Source organism: Chrysemys picta, chromosome 11, assembly GCF_011386835.1.
Source record: "Chrysemys picta bellii isolate R12L10 chromosome 11, ASM1138683v2, whole genome shotgun sequence".
Classification (NCBI taxonomy): domain Eukaryota; kingdom Metazoa; phylum Chordata; order Testudines; family Emydidae; genus Chrysemys; species Chrysemys picta.
The window spans coordinates 34588070-34604242 of record NC_088801.1 but is presented as its reverse complement, the minus strand read 5'-3'; positions in this window follow the sequence as shown (position 1 = coordinate 34604242).

Here is a 16173-nt window from a genome sequence, read left to right as displayed (position 1 = left end):
GAAAAACTGCAGACTATTCACTATATATTTAAGGCTTGGAAACAATGGCTTCAGTTTTCTTTGATTCCACATCCTCAAAAATTTCGATCACCAGCAGAATTCATTAAACAAGATAATGTTGATAAAAGCAAAGTAAAGATTCTTCCCCTCATTCCATGGAGCAAGAAGCTGTTTTTCAATAGAGGGGTATCTGACTTCCCCATCGATAGAGTTATCAGGCATTCTCTAATCTCATAGTATCATGACAAGAGAGCCAGCCCTAAACGTTCAAACAATACATTAGAGGGTAAGAGGGATCAAAGGGAAAGAGGCTGGGGGAAAGGCATAACGGGGAGTAGGAGAGGGTGAACAGAAGGGGATGAAGAGATTTGCTACAGTCATAATATGGTCAAAGTTATCAATACTTAGCTGAATAAAAGCTTAAGGATAGAGGTGAGAGGGAGAGGATGGAGGGAAGAGGAAAAGGAGAAGTAGGGATAGGGATAAAAGGCAAGTATGCCCAAGCTTTGCAACACTGAGAGCTGTGCTGATTACTTGCTAGGAGCCTGAGGGCTGTCTGTAATTAGACAGTTGGGATCACTGAGAGCATTTCCCTTTCTCTCTCACCTACCCCTTAGTATCTGTCATCATCACTTGCTATGTAATAGGTCCCAATTTTACAAACACTATGGTGTCTGAGTATCTCTATGCACATCAGTGCAGTGTTCCATTGAACTCAGTGAGTGATGACAAAAACAATGTAGGTCAGGTGAGAAAGCAGAGGAAGGTGAGACAATGGGCTAGATTGGGACTTTGACACATTCCCAAGAGTAGACCTGGAAGGCACTGTGGCCTAGAGACGCACCTCTGCGTCACAATTCCCTCCCTGTCACTCTTGGCTTTGGGAGGAGTAAGCTACTTCATGTCTTTTCATGGAGTAGCTTACTTTCCCATGTCTGGCCAGGTACATGCACTGGTGAGTAGAAAGGGCAGAACCAAGACACCTCCCATTCCACACTCTTCCTGCTGACTTGCTTGCAACAGGCTGAGTAGACCCTGCTGAGTAGACCCTGCTCTTCCCTGTATAAAAATCTGAGCAGGGAAGCCACAAGGGTGGATGGAATAACAGCTAGAACAATGTGATTCCATCCCATTAGTCTCTTTATGTATCTTGTTAGTTCTAATCTTCAATGTGTTTAATCCTGTATTATTCATGGAGAGTAAGCTTGGATTCATTATGTATTTACTATATATCTACTGTGGTAGAACCCAGTTTTGCTAGGTGTCAAATCAATACATATGGAAATATGGCACCTGCCCTGCAAAGCAGAAGTAGGTGGCACTGGAGAGGAAGTCAACAGTGGAATTCTATGACTCTTAATGCTATTGAGATAAGGTAGTATTATTCTTAATGGTAATGATTTGCCAAAACCGACAGTGAAAGAACAAATGTGTACATCGTGATCTTTCATCTCAGGAATTAAATTTTATATTCAGACAAAATGCTAAGGGAAAGAGAATCGTTTTTTTCTAAAAGTGCTTAATTTCACATTGCCAGCTTACTCAGACCATTTGTCAGAGGATCTGGTGAGACATTGTATCAAAACTCTGTTGAGAATAATTGTTTTCTTTGGGATCTTATGGTGGTAATTCCAAAATCTCTGCAGGCAAGGTTATGTACAGAAAAACATGAGAATCACTTAGGCATTGTGTTTTTTTTTTTTAAAGGTTATGGCCCCAAGTTCAGATCTAGAATCAGCTACTGAATTTCAAGTTACTAAACATAAGAGTTGTCACGGTCACAGTAGAGCTGTGCACTATAGAAAGTGACCACTAGTATCTCATAAGTACCTTTTTTGCTGGCAATCAATGTGCAGGCAAGTTATTGTTAGGGAATTAGGTGCTATGGTTAGTGAGAGTGATGTGCTGTAACAAAGTGTTTCCCAGACTTATTGTGGACTAAGTTAACTAGAGGACCAGTTGGATGAATGCAAGACTCCATTAAACAGTGTCACTGGAAATATTGGAACCCCTTGAACTACAGCTAGATGCAAAACGTGCCCCCATGCACAGGCCTGATTACAAGTGTTGTGTATTCATGACGATCCAGATACTTAGGATGCTGGCAGCTCTGTTCCGCATCTGTAGTTGGAACCTCTAAGTGGATTTATCAACTGATCAATTTATTAAATGAGTCTATTGTAAGACTAAAATGAAACAATGTCAAACTGAAAATGTCCTTCCACCGATCAAGAAAATCCACCCTCCAATCCAATCCCCCTTAAACTGAGTACAGCAGGGTTGAAACATTCCAAGAAGTCAACAGAATAGGGGTCTGCTAAATCACCGAGGAGACAAATTGCAGAGTCAAAGCAGTCCAGAGCCCTTCACTTTGAAGACAGTTTCACCCCCCGTATCTTCTCACTTAAAACTATAAGGCTGTGTCTACATTGGACGAATTTACAAAAATAAATAAACCCCATTATTTTAACACTTATATGAAAAAGGGGTGGGCACTGGAGTGTAGATGAGCCCCAGCATTTTAATTAAACCTGCCGAAAAGCAAGTCTGAACTGATATTAGACTATGTGCAAAAAAAAAAATTTTGGTTAATTTCCCTCGTACAGATAAACCCTAACAGTGGCCCTTTTACTGGGCCTATTTCAAAGGGATTAATCTCTCTGCACATGCGCTCTCTCTCTCTCTCTCTCTCTCACACACACACACACACACACACACACACACACACACACACACACACACACACACACCTCTCTCTCTGGTGATGCAGATGAGCCCAGTGGTAAGCAGTACTTGCTCTGGAGTAGAATCCTCCTTGTTCTAGTAGTTTAATCCATTATAAAGAGCTCAGTCCCCAGACTGAGGAAATTGATGATGGAGCCAGATCAACTGGTAACTGTTTCCAGTTCTAAGGAGGAATCCTGCTTGTTCTGACAGGAACTTTATTGGTAGGGTTAGACAGTGCACATTGCACCAGTCAAAGCTAATGGCAACAAAGCTATGGATAACCATGGCAAAGTCAGCCTTTGGAAGGAATAACCACAAGCTCTTGGCTGGCTGTGAATGGTAAAAGACACAATGAGTCATTGCTTATAAGTGGGAAACCAGGAACAGAGATGGATCCAATATGACCATAAGGCCGCAAACTGCTTTGGAGAAATTTGGGGATACACCTTCATTACATAGTACTGCCACTTCCTCTTTCCAATCTTCTGAATGTATTATTTTCATCATATCTAGTTTCAGTCAGTTTTCATCCAACGCCCTCCCTCTGTCAGACCCTTAAAGAGTAAGTAGTGAGACTGCAGACTGTGGGTTTGATGAAAAGGAGGCATAGATAGACAGCATGTTTAAAACAAACAAAAGGTAGTATTTCTTCACACAAAGCACCATCAACCTGTGGAGCTCTTTGCCAGAGGATGTTATGAAAGTCAAAACTGTAATGGTGCAAAAAAGAACTACCATATATACTCTTTCATAAGCTGAATATTTTTGGTAAAAAAGTGACTCATCAAAGAGCGGGGGTCGGCTTATAAATAGGTCTATACCAAAATTTGATGATTTTAAACTCTATGGAATCATTGAATTGAATATCTAATACATTGTCATTTTGTTTACCTGGAGCGTCTGCAGGCATGGAGCCCCTCAGCTCCCAGTGGCCGCGGTTTGCCGTTCCCAGCCAATGGCCATTGGCTGGGAATGGCAAACCACGGCCACTGGGAGCTGAGGGGCTCTGTGCCTGTGAAGGCTCCAGGTAAACAAAACGTCCAGGCCTGCTAGAGGTATACCCTAATGGGACAGGAACCAAAGTTTGCCAACTCCTGAAATATAGGGTTGGCTTATGAAAGGGTCATACAGTTTTTGCTATTTTTACCTAACCACCTTGGGGGGTCGGCTTATAAATGAACAGGCTAATGAACGAGTATATATGGTAGATAAATTCATGGAGGATAGGTCCATTAATGGCTATTAGCCAGGATGGGCAGAGATGGTGTCCCTAGCCTCTGTTTGCTGGCAGCTGGGTAACGGATCATTTGTTGATTGCCTGTTCTGTTCATTCATAGAATATCAGGGTTGGAAGGGACATTAGGAGGTCATCTAGTCTAACTCCCTGCTCAAAGCAGGCCCAATACCCAGACAGATTTTTACCCCAGTTCCCTAAATGGCTCCCTCAAGGATTGAACTCACAACCCTGGGTTTAGCAGGGCAATGCTCAAACCACTGAGCTATCCCCTCACCACTTTCCTGCTGAAGCATCTGGCATTGGCCACTCTTGGAAGACAGGATACTGGACTAGATGAACCTTTGGTCAGACCCATTATGTTCTTACAGAGATGAGTTCATCAGCATATTGATGATGAGCCAACAGCCCAAAACATTGCATGGTCTCCTCATGTTACTTCATATAAACATTAAATAGGAAGGGTGAAAACCCTGTGGGACCTCATGGACTGGAGCCTTTATGTAGGATGAATATGCACTCTATGCTTTAATGGAGAGAGGAAGATGCAAGACTACCAAACAGCCATTCCATCCATTCCCACCAGACCCTATTGTACTGCTTGTTGGACCAATGGTATCAAAAACTGTTGATAGAATGAATATAACCAGCTTCGACACCTTACCCTTGTCCCTCTATAGGAGACTATCAACCACTGATATCAATATAGTCCAGTTCCATTCCTCAGTTTGAATTACACAAGCTTAAATGTTTGTGTAATTCAAATTACACAAGCTTAAATGTTTGTGTAATTCCAGTTCCATCGGTTAGAAAAGATATCTTGTAAAAAAAGCTGAATCCGTTGAATTATTGCTGGATTCAGCCAAAGGGCACAGACTTGAACATAGATACAGAAAAGTTCAATTTTCCTTAAATGATCCTTTGTGATCAAGGAGGGGGGTTTGAAAAATCAATAATTTTTCCTGACAGCAGCAGTACTTTACGTCTGCTAAATCAGAGATTGCTCTTTACTGTAGCTTGGAAAATAGAAAGGTACCAGTAGAATCAACTAACTTACCTTGTCCATGCTGAGAATACAGTTCAGAAACTACTTGTGACTGTCTTAATACTTATGATCCAAATTCTGCCCCCATGGGTGCAACAGTACTTTAGTTCAGTGAGGGTTGAGTGCATAAATCTGAAGGCAGAATCTGGCTTTAAGTCATGACTTTAACGATAGCTGAAATAAAGCCAAAGGTTTCTCCCCTTTTTATCAGCACTAAACCAGTTTACTTTATGTACAATACCAATTAGTAAAGCTTCTGAATTGAACTTTAACCCTTAAACTGAACTTCTTGTTCTTTTAGCTGAAAAAAATATGGAAGCCATGTCTTAATTCCATTATTTATATCTACCTAGTGTAGCACTGAGGTGTTCCTAAAATCAATAGTGTGAGTTAATAGGTCTAGCCATGAGACTGCTACATGATTTTCTTTAAAATTTTGCTAATTAAAAATACATGTATTTTTTCTTGACTATAGTAGCTTTAACCCTTTGGAGTCTCTGACTATACATTGATACAGCATAATCATTATCCTGTCCAATGGCTGACAATATGGTCAATATTAAAGTTGGATAACATTCCAAATTGAAACTTAAATAAGACAAATACTTGCCATATTTGTTTGCTTACTTTTGGTAGCATAAATGTACCTCTGATCTTCCTAACCTATCCCTGTATCTTTTAGACAGGGTATTCAGGTACAAGGATTACTAGAGTAGCTTATAAGTAAATGAAAACAATGTGTAAACACTTGCTGCACTTTGGATTATATATTAATATCCCATGTTTTGTGTTCCATGTTACATAAAAGATCATAACATTGTCACTACTGATAACCTATTTAGGAAACTTAGGAAATATTAGGATTATTACAAAGATATTAATTTATAAAAATGGAAGAACAGCAATTCAAGATACATGTCTGACTTTCTAAATTGATATTTTAGGTCTATATTTTACAAATTTGAAAATTGCTTATGCACTTTAGTAGAAGATCTTGAAGAGAGACTTAATCCACAAGATTCTATTTCTGTGACACTGGGGCAACAGAAAGCTTCGTTGTGTAACTACATACAGTTGGTCGCTGTGAAATGTGGGCAAAGATATTTTCCATTGTAAAAAAGCAGCGCACTATTGTCATCTGCTGCACAGTGTTTAGTGGAAGATAGGAAAAGATATTAATATTTTGAATGGTTTTAATGTTTTTGCATAAATACTAGCAATAAGGGAATGGTTTTATGTTTTATTGTTATGCATTTTTAATACCAGAATTGCAGTCTGCCCGTAAGGGGAAGCTTGTAACAAAACTGAAAATAATGTCTGAACCTTGCTACATATTTGCAGAATGTTCTAGTGTAGTATGCCCTTTTTGACCTCTTTGTACTTCCATAGATACTGAATACTGGACATGATCTTTCTTTTGCCAGACATCCAGTTAAGGGTGACCTGGAGAATTTTTGTACTTTAAACTCTTTAAAATTAATTCAATAACCACTTATAGTCTAGATACTCTGACTCTTCAGAAGGATATTAGATGTGCTGCAGGATCAGCCCTTTTGGACACATCGCTTCCCATTTGTAAAATGGGAGTATATCTGAACAGGCTCAACAATCTTTCCCGTTGGATAAGATTTCCTTGGCAGGTAGGATATTAGGGAACTCTAGTCTGGACTTTCGGTGAATCAATTCCCAGTTGTTATAATCTGTAAATATCCTTGGAGGGACGGGTTGTATATATCCATTAATATATTTATTTATTATTTATTCTTAAAGACATAGCATTATCCATTTTTTGTATCAGAATTAGTGTCTTTAAATGCTTCTGTGTTGACTCTAGCAAGAGTCATATCTCTTCATAATATATATCCATGTTGACTTTATTTTTGATATTCAGAATATTCAGATGAATAATCTTGCTAATAACCCTCTTCTGCCATTAATACATGACAATGTAATATGAAATTATCGTCTGTTATTTGCCACTGTTTTCCCAATTTCCCTTTAGCTAATTGAAGCTTTTAAGAAAAAAGGAAATTGTCCTCCAAATTCATTCTTTTGGGAAGAAGCAGCTTGGTTAGTGATTAAAAAACAGTCCCAAATATTTCCAACTATGGATGTGGTGAAATACAAACATACGATTTCCATGATGTAATAAATCCTGTTCACACCTAGTTCCTTATATAAGCTACAGAAATATAGGTTTAAAAAAGTGCTTCAAGCAGTTTATCAAAATTGTGATAAATATTAGTGTGTAATATTCCACAATGTCAGTAGTACGCCAGGTATTATTATTCTTGACCTCAATATCATTGTCACCAAACTTTCAGTGCAGAACTTTCAGCAATAGAATAGGTTATTTATCATTGCCTAAAGTAGTTTTAATGGGCAGACCATGATTACAGCAGTCTGTCAATGGATGCCTTTAATGAGGGCCATATGGTTACCATATGACACTACAATTTCCACCATTCCATATCCACAAACCCAAATTTTTTTGCAGATGAACTTTTCTCCTTGAAAAGTTTTTTTTAAAAATAAGCAAACACTTTTATCGCTGTAGACTCTAAAAGCTACATTTTTCAAAGTGCTCAGCCTGGAAGGGTTGACCCTATAGGCCATGTAATAACACCTTTGTTCTGTCTGTGTGTGTTTTGGGGAATGTGTATGTGTACCGAAGGTAGTAAAATGGCTCTATATTTGTGGAATCTTGTTTGGAATTTGCAATGTAAAGATATTTTAAGAGTTTTTAAAATATATTAAAATGTTAACAAATATCAGATGTGTAAAGTGAAACAACTCCCCCACCCCCAATGACTGGAGCAAGAGAAAAGGGGTTTACCTAAAGCTAAAGCAATTTCAGAATATTTTATTTTTGTTGTAGCACTCTGTGGTCTCAAGCAGGATCAGGTTCCAATTGCCTTAGGCACTGCAAAAGCATATAGGGGAATTGGCCTATGCTCTGAAGAGCTTACAATTTACAAAGAAAGTACATAGGGTGAGGTAGAGTGAATGCATGCATGTTTTAATATGCACTCTATACGGATACATATACATATCATATTAAAAATATATGTAAAATTGTAAAATAAATGTATATCGACTATCTGAGACTACCAACTGCCTCTCAGCCTGTCCCTTACTTTCTCATAGACATCATTTAAAGATTGGGTCTTGAGGAGTGATTTGAAGGAGGGGATGGTACTGACCTTTACAGCTGAGTTCAGGGGAGGATGTTTCACATGTAAGGGGCAACATGGAAGGATGGTTTTGGGAGAAGCAGACAAGGCTAGTATCATTAGTAGAGTAGCAGGGAAAGGATGAAACACAAAGGGTAGTTCTACACTGAAGCTGGAAGGACTAATTTCCAGCTGTAGTAGACATACCCATGCTAGCGCTTATAGAGATAGTATGCTAAAAATAGCAGTGTAGCCATGACAGCGAGAGCAGTGGGACAAACTACCCATCCAAAGTATGATCCCATCTGAGACTACTACTGTCTTCTCCAGCTGGAAATTACACCTTCCATCTCCCTAAGAGACAAAAGCAGAAAGATTGGGAGAGGCAGAGCTGTGAAAGGTCTGAAAGGTAACAGTAGGCATGAGCTTGGAAGAATAAAGCAGTGTTTCTTCCCCCACTGTGCACTGAGAAAGCTCAAGAAACAGAGTAACAGCAGTTGCCTGTGTAGCAAAATTTGATTCTTATACACTAACTAAATTCCTTTCTTAACAGGCCATGTATATGAAAACAATAGATGGCCCTAGAGTAATATCTGATTTGTTTTTACTACTTGTTAATCATGATCTCCATTACATTAGTTATAGGAGATACCTTTGTTATAAAAGGCCATAGCCCAAACTAATAAAAAGCAAAACTTTGTAAAAACAAATTGGATCCAGTCCATTAGGCCATGTAATTAATACAGTATACAAATATACACACAAGTGGTAAGCTGTTCCCAGGTTTTCTGGAATCCTATAGCAAACAGTAGATTGTATAGCTGCTTACTACTTCCTTTACCAGAATTGTTGCTAAATTTACAAAAAAAAATGCACAAACAAAAATTGGTATTCTGAAGAATTTTTCTCATCACAGTATTCTTGTAAGGCCTTTATGAATGCATGCATGTATGATCATACTAACAAGATATCAGCCTTATTCTTATTTCTGTGAATTGGAACTACAGACAAATATCTTCCATTGTATTGTGTGGATAAAATTTGAATGGGTGGTACATCTTTTGAATCCCTTTGTGGAAAAGTGACACCTTTTTAGAATAATTATCGGGGTAAATGATCTAATTCACTCTGGGCCCAATTCTATAAACCTTGCTCAGGTTGACAAGTACTTTCTCATGCAGAGAATTCTGCTGAAGTCTAAAGAATCAGGCTCTATATTGCCAGTGAAACAAAAAGCATTTAATACAAAATTTTCATGGAAATCAATGGGAGACTTTCCCTTTCCTTTAACTGGCTTTGGATCAGGCCTTAAATGTGTTTTGGTTTAAAAAGGTGCTGAGAACTCAAACTTCACGTTGACTTTGGTGCCTCTGAATATCAGGCTATTTTAAGTTAGGTGCCTAACTTCAGACACCTACGTTTGAAAACTTTGACCTCATAGTATTTATTTATCAGTTGCACTGTAGTTTTTGGAATATAACTAATTTCCTTTTGTTCCTACAGTGGGAAAAATTAGACAGGTGATTTATAACAGAGTTGAATATATTAAAAAATATCTACTACATTCAGAAAATCTAATAATGACTCTAATAAACCAATGATAATTAATCCATCTACAATACTTGTCAAATGTCAACTTGATAAGAATCAAGGAATACCATGAGATTGGGTCAACTGTGTGAGCTGCTAACATGTTGAGATCTGCATTTTCTCCTGTGTATTTCCAAACATGTTGTGCCCCTCAGAAAAGAAAATAATTGCTTTTGACATTATTTGACTGACTTGATTCAAGCAGGCTGTAATTACAGTACTGATCAGGTTTCCATAGATGGCCTGAATTCAAGCAGGAATACCACACATGGAAACACGATGGTTAATCACAAACAGATACAAAGCAGGTTTTTCCCAAATTTTCATTCTATGCTTGAACAGAGAACACCAGAAGAATAACATTCATATAAATATCACTGGAGAAAAGGCTGGTGGCACTGGCAAAGAACTATGTGGTGGGGAAATAGTATCTAGACCAGGGGTCGGCAACGTTCGGCACGCGGCTCGCCAGGGTAAGCACCCTAGCAGGCCGGGCCAGTTTATTTACCTGCTGACACGGCAGGTTCGGCCGATCACGGCCCCCACTTGCTGCGGTTTGCCATCCCGGGCCAATGGGAGTGGCAGGAAGCTGCGGCCAGCACATCCCTCAGCCCGTGTCAGCAGGTAAATAAACTGGCACGGCCCGCTAGGGTGCTTACCCTGGCGAGCCGCGTGCCAAACGTTGCCGACCCCTGATCTAGACATACAAAAAGCTGCTTGCAAGTGTTTCGAACTCCAGTGAACAAGTTTTTATAAGCTTTGTTTAAAAAAACCCATCAACAACAGACCAATGGGCCTGTTCGCCTGCAAGGTATGTATGATCTTGTGAAGGCCATGATCCAAAAGAGGGGAGGGGGAGGAAATAATTCTGGAGGTCGTGTGATGCTTTGTGGTGGACTCAGTAAGCCAACAAAACAGGGGGGAAAGCAGTCACTGAAAATGTAGGGGCCGGATGGCAGATTGGGACCAGAGCAGGGCATGAGTAAATAAATAAATATGTCACAGTTGAGTGGGGCATGGAGGGCAGTGAGAAGAGGGAGAGGGGAATGGGATGGCAGCAAGAGGAGCTGAGAAGTGAGGCCAATGAGTAAAAAAACAAAACAAAAAAGCTTGTTTTCATCACAGATGCTGCCCTAATGAGCCAGGGCCACTATAGCTGTTGAGAAGGGTGAGAGGGAATTTTGCTTCACTAACAGTAAGAGCATGAGAGAAGTTAAGTAGCGTCCTTGCTGTGGTAGCATAATTGTTTTATCAACCAGAGCCATCAATATCCTGGGAATATTCAGCTCTCTGTTTCAGAGATCTGGATGGTACTGTCAGTCTGTTGTCAAAGCTGGGACTTGGATGAGAGATACCTGTCTGGGGTGCAGTTTGGATAAGGTAGACGTAATGCTGTGACTGACTGAGGGGCACCGAAAATGATAGAACTAATAACTCTCTCTCATACTGTGAGAGAATGTCTGATTTTCATGACAATAGTTCACAATCCAGGAGATTTATTGGAGCCTTGGCCGCTCCTAGATGTTCAGATAGCCTCAGTGGACAAGAGGGATGTTGTTTCCATATGTCCTAGATTAGGAAGCTGCAACTATTCTGATCTAGACATTCAGGCTCAGGCTGCAGCCTTGGCTCTAGGACCCTATCAGGTGGGAGGGTTCCAGAGCTCAGACTGCTGCCTGAGCATGAATGTCCTGAGCCCCGTGAACCTGGCATGGGCCAGCTGCAGGTTTCTAATTGTAATATAGACATGCTATGAGACACATGATATGGCTGTCCCACAATTTGCATGTCTAGGGGATGGTGGTAAAGAGGTTTCAGTGAATGGTTCTCAACTCTGGAGATTGCTTAGCTCCTTGATCCAACAAAGCCATAACTTGTTGACCTTATTGGCATTCTGCAAAAACCTTTTTACCCAGTTTTTTTCTAAAGGATTAGGTTAGATGGCAAGAGTTTAATTTTACATGTTGAGAAGGTTTTTTTTTTTTTAGTGTTATTGTCACTCGGATTTGTTTATTGTCAATGTACACCTCTACCCTGATATAACGTGACCCGATATAACACGAATTCGGATATAACGCGGTAAAGCAGTGCTCTGGGGGGGGTGGGGCTGCGCACTCTGGTGGATCAAAGCAAGTTCGATATAACCCGGTTTCACCTGTAACACGGTAAGATTTTTTGGGTCCCGAGGACAGCGTTATATCGGGGTAGAGGTGTAATTTATTTTGTTTTGTTTTTTAAATATTGATTGTTCATGCACCTAGAACTTTTAAATATGTTTTATATAAGTTGGGAAAGAACATCAATGTTTGTTGTATATAGAACAGGACTGGTGCAGGTTCTAGCACACTCACTTTAATTTATAGAAATGTATTTTTCTTTCTAAAAAGCTCTTTATTAATTTACCTTACTGGTGGAAACAGTTCATACAGCACATTTAGAAATGAGTCACACTATACTTAACAGAAAGAACTATGCAATGGGTTGTCAAGTGTCCTCTTTCCTTTATTTCTGATTCTTCCCTTTCTCTTATTTTTTAAACATTTTTATCTCTTACTCTTTAGTAAGCAGATTTTATATTTTATGAAGTAAATTTTCCTTTGGAATCAGAGATTTCAGAATTCTGTCCAATATAATTTATATACTGTATGCCTGTTCACTTTGATTCTGCAAAAAAGCAGTGTGTAAAGTAATACTCTGTTGGATTTTCTTTGATAAATGATTTCTTTTGATCCTTATGTTACGCTGGATTTGGTTTGAGGTTATTAAAGTCAATTATATCTTTCAATGAAGTAACAAAACATACAAAAACACTTACATTCTTTCTTGGCATTATTTTTTGGCTTGTTACAGCAAAGTAACAGTTTAGGGGAGGATTGATGTATATATTTCAGGATAATGATACAAGATAAGTATCTCTTTCTTTGGCTTTATATCAGCCATTGGTATAGTCCAGACAATGATTTTTCTCAATCAGGGTTCCAATCACATGACTGAATTTGTTATTTTGTCACTGATGTGACTGGAAAGATTCCTTGTCGGGATCATGCTAAACTCAAGATTGTAAAAGATGAGTCTTTGATGAAACCCAAGTCTCAAGCCTGCTGTCTTATTGAACTCAAATCCATGGTGATGGGCATGCAATGTGACAACAGGTTTGCCTGATATATGTATATACCCGGATGATGTTTTATTTGAATAAACCAAAACTGTGAGATAAATTAGTCCTATGAAACTGAGAGTCTATCAGCACCAGTATGAGTCAGGCATCGTGCAGACAGATGTGTAAGTTTGTTATGTAGATCTCTTTCTATAAACCTTTTCCTTGACCTGTCACAAATCAGTCTGCTCCAGTCATGGGACTTCATTCAGTAGAAACTGTCATGTGAATTGCGTGGTTGTGGGCTTTGTGATGTGTACTAATAGGGAGTGGAAGAATCCTCCAGAATCCTCCTCCTTTACAATCTAATCTCAGATTTGGATTATTTATTAACCTTTTATGGTGACAGTTACCAATACCAAGGCAATATGGAAATGGAAATATCTTTGTCTTCCTGTTCCCTGCTTATTTCTGTGATATATTCTTCCAATGGAGATGCTGAGTCTTTTGCACTTACTAGTTAAAATATTACTTTAAATTTTGTAGCTTCAAAGCTCATTATGTAATTGAAAAGTAAACTAGACACCAAGTTGTTAAAGAGCTAACTCTGCTCAGATTTATCGTATGTTTGATTGACTAGGGAAATGACTTTCAGTTGACATCTGAGCCCACAAGTTAGCTGAAATAAAATTTTGCTTAATACCTTTGCATCAATAATCTAGGCACAACATCATTGATTGAGAAAGTCTGATCAATAGAGTATTACTGACTGTCTAACTGTAACTTTGCCAGACTTTTTTTGCTAATTCTGCTGATGACCTTCGTACCACTGCTTTTCAGGTTCACCGTTTTTTTCTCTTTGAAATTCAATTTGCTCCATTTGCTATTATTTAAGGAATTTACACATCCAATTGATTTCAATCTACCTGATATAGGATGAGTTTAGGACATAGATGATTGTGTGTGCTTGGGACAAAGCTTTTGTAGCCCGAAATTAGTTACATATTTTCACAGACTCTTTACAGAAAAGCTCCTTGGAGAAGATATAATCAGTGGGAGGGGAGAAAAGGGAATAAGGAAAGTATTTTTTTAACTGTGTGAGCTGTGTGGCACAGTGGGATTTTCACATCTATTTTCAATATGGCTCAAGTGATAAGCAGAAAAGAGTGTAGTGGTCTCATCTACAGAATGTACATTAACTGGGAAAACAAGTAAAGACAAAGTGAGAAACAGTCCAAACCTTCACTTATTTTCCTAACAGAATCCCTAATTCGGTCATGTCTCCATATTATGCAGTGATTTTCACCAAGGCTTGGTTCTCTCTCTGTGACACCCCCTACTATCTCTATACTTTCCAGCACACACACATTTATAATATGTCTGTGTGATGGGGTAGTCTGCCATTGAGGGCAATAATACCTAGTAGTCAGCCCATCCCACCGTCTGGCATGGCCCTTTAAGGATCAGAAGAAGTCCAATAGATACATATAGAGACCTATGGGTCCTGGGAGTGAATGGTGGTTGGTAGGATCCTACCAAATTCACAGCACTGAAAAATGTGTCACGGACCGTGAAAGCTGGTCTCCCCCGTGAAAGCTGGTCTTTTGTGTATTTTTACCCTATACCATACAGATTTCACAGGGGAGACCAGTGTTTTCAGACTGGGGGTCCTGACCCAAAAGGGGGCTAGAGGGGAGTTGCAAGATTATTTTAGGCGGGTCGTGATATTGCCACCTTTACTTCTGCGCTACCTGCAGAGTTGGGTGGCTAGAGAGCAGATGATTTAAGGGTGGCAATACCATACCACACCATCATGGGTGCTGGAACAGGGGAGGCCAGGGAGCCAGGGCCCTCCCACTTTTCACCACACCCCCCACCCCTTCTCTTCCCCCCCCCGCCCCCCAAGGCCCCAGCTCCCCGGCCAAGCCAGCAGCTGGAGCCCAGCCAGGGAGCCCAGGAGTGTTCGTGGCTCCCCACAGCTGCGCGCACCCCTCTTACCCTGACCCAGCTCCAGCCGGGGGATGGGGTCTTGGAGCCGCAGCCTGGTCATGGTAAGAGCCATGCAGCCTGGCAGCTATGAGGAGCTGCGGACCCTCTACCTGCCCAGGGTGGGTGCCCCAGGGGACAGGGACATGGGCCGGGGGCTGCTCTCGGCCCCTCCCCTGGGTAGATGGAGGGTCTGTAGCTCCCAGTCCACTCTGGCTTGGCAAGGGGTAGGCCCTCAAGCAGAAGGGGTGGGGCCTTGGTTGGGGTGGGGCCACGGAATGGGTGGGGGCCCTGCCCCCCCCATTTTTGGGAAGACTCTGCTGCCCCTGCATACCATGCCACCCTTACTTCTGCACTGCTGTCTTCAGAGCTAGACTCCTGGTTAGCAGCCACCACTCTCCAGCCGCACAGTTTTGAGGGCAGCACCGCCACCAGCAGCAGAACAGAAGTAAGGGTGGCAATACCATGACCCCCCCCCTACAATAATCTTGCGACCCCCCCCATCCCCTTTTTGGGTCAGGACCCCTACAGTTACAACAAACTGAAATTTCAGTTTTAAATGTCTGAAATCATGATATTTGTGATTTTTTAAATCCTATTACCGTGAAATTGATCAAAATGGACCGTGAATTTGTAAGGCCCTAGTGATTGGGGAAGAAATCCAGACATTATACCTTTAAGAGCCTGAAACAATGCAGAGAAGGCAGGGCAATGCTCCCCTCTCACCCAGTCAACTAGGAAGGAGTTGGGAGAAGGGAAACAGCATAAAGGCTGCTCCCCTTGTTACAGCAGACAGGTACTGACAGGAGAAGGCTGGATTGCTGAACCCTCCAAAGTGGAAGGTTAAATGGGGAGGGTGTTCAGCTGAAAGAAACTGGCAAAAGCCTTGCAGCTGAATTAAGTCACAACCAGGAAAAGGGCTGACTTGGCACCTTACAAAAATTTGACTAAGAAACTGGAATGTTATAAACGCAGCATGGCACACATTAAATGGATTAAAAACTGGCTAACTGACAGGTCTCAAAATGTAACTGTAAATGGGAATCATCATCAAGCGGGTGTATTTCTAGGGGGTCCCGCAAGGATGGGTTCCTAGCCCTACGTTATTTAACATTTTTCATCAGTGACCTAGAAGTAAACATAAAATCACTGATCAAATCTGCAGATAACACAGAGATTGGAGAAATGATTAACGAAGAAGACAAGTTTTTGATACAGAGCTATCCTGGATCATTTGTGCGCAAGCAAACAATATGAGTTTCAATATGTCCAAATTTAAAGTCATACATCTAGAAGCAAGGCAATTCTTACAGCATGGGGA